Genomic DNA, 1787 nt, shown 5'->3' on the forward strand with positions numbered 1-1787 from the left:
ATGTCTGTCAGGGTAACCCAGAAGACCCACAAGATGTCCTCTGGCCCCCGGGGTTTCAGTAGCCGTTCCTACACCAGCCCTCCCACATCAGCTTCTTGTCGTGCTTCTGGGTGGGCGGCAGCAGAGGCAGCATCCTGGGCACCGGCTTGGGTATAGTGTGGGGCTTCAGTGGGGCAGGAGGTGTGGGGAGCATCACGGCCCTCACTGTGAACCAGAGCCTGCGGAGCCCCCTGAAGTTCGAGGTGGACTGCAACATGCAGGTTGTGTGCACCCAGGCAAAGGGGCAGATCAAAGACCCTCAACAACAAGTTTGCCTCCCTCCTCGACAAGGTGTGGTTCCTGGAGCAGCCGAACAAGATGCTGGAGACCAAGTGGAGCCTTCTGCATCATGTGTACAACATGTTTGAGAGCTACATCACTCAGGCAGCAGCTGGAGATGCTGGGCCAGGAGAAGCTGAAGTTGGAGGCAGAGCTGGACAGCATGCAGGGGCTGGTGGAGGACTTTAGGCATGAGTATGAGGATGAGATCAACAAATGAACCGAGATGGAGAATGAATTTGTCCTCATTAAGAAGGTCTTGGATGAAGCATACATGAACTAGGTGGAGCTGGAGTCCCGCCTGGAAGGGCTGACGGAAGGGATGAACTTCCTCAGTCAGCTGCAAGAAGAGGATCCCCGTGAGCTGCAGGCCCACATCCTGGACACGTCCGTGGTGCTGTCCATGGACCACAGCCTCTTCCTGGACATGGACGGCATCATCACCGTGGTCAAGTAGGAGGAGATTGCCAACCGCAGCTGGGACGAGGCTGAGAGCATGCACCGATCAAGCATGAGGAGCTGCAGGCCCAGGCTGGGAAGCATGCGGATGATCTTCGTTGGACCAAGACAGAGATCTTAGAGATGAACCGAAACATCAACCAGATCCAAGCTAAGAGTGAGGGGCTCAAAGGCCAGAGAGCATCCCTGGAGACCGCCATCGTGGACGTTGAGGCAGCACGGGGAGCTGGCCATCAAGATGCCAACAACAAGCTGGCTGAGCTGAGGGCCGCCCTGAGTCGGGCCAAGTTGGACAGGATGCAGCAGCTGTGTGAGTACCAGGAGCTGATGGACGTGAAGCTGGTTCTGGACATCGAGATCGCCACTTGTCACAAGCTGCTGGAGAGCGAGGAGAGCCGGCTGGAGTCCGGGATGCAGAACATGAGCATCCACACGATGACCACCAGTGGCTACCACTGGGCTGACCTCGAGCTACGTGGGCCTCACGAGCCCTGGCCTCAGCTGTGGCCTGAGCTCCCTGCAGTCCAGCCTCAGCTTGGGCGGAGGCTCCAGCTCCTTCTCCTGCACCAGCTCCACCAAGGCCGTGGTGGTGAAGAAGATCAAGACCCGGGGCGGGAAGCTGGTGTCAGAGTCTTCCAATGTCCTAGCCAAGTGAATGGGCTCTGTGACCCCTCACAGCCTGTCCCCGCCGCTGCCTGCCCAGGAGCTGTGCAGGGGCACCAAGGGAACTGGAGATCAGAGTATTGGCCCAGTCCTCAGCTCACCCTGTGGTAATCAGCTGTTTAGCGGCTGATACTCCTTTTGCCCATGACACCCCAATGAAAGCCAATGGTCTTTAGTAAAATAAAACCTGGCAACTTGCACTCACATATACTTGATACGAATTGATGTATGGATTGCTATAAGACCTGCAAGAGCCTGTAATGAAATGAGCTTTAACTAAAAATTCAAGCCCCCCCAAATATATTTATAGTCTTAGAAACTCACAGAGGCAGTTCTACTGTGTCCTA

The 1787-nt window shown here is 55.9% G+C and overlaps 1 pseudogene; it reads left to right on the forward strand.

The window, feature by feature from the left end:
- Window positions 1-1432, forward strand: LOC142446646 (keratin, type II cytoskeletal 8 pseudogene; annotated as a pseudogene).
- The last annotated feature ends 355 nt before the right edge of the window (window positions 1433-1787 follow it).

This window comes from Tenrec ecaudatus, chromosome 4 (assembly GCF_050624435.1).
Source record: "Tenrec ecaudatus isolate mTenEca1 chromosome 4, mTenEca1.hap1, whole genome shotgun sequence".
In the NCBI taxonomy this organism is placed as follows: Eukaryota; Metazoa; Chordata; class Mammalia; order Afrosoricida; family Tenrecidae; genus Tenrec; species Tenrec ecaudatus.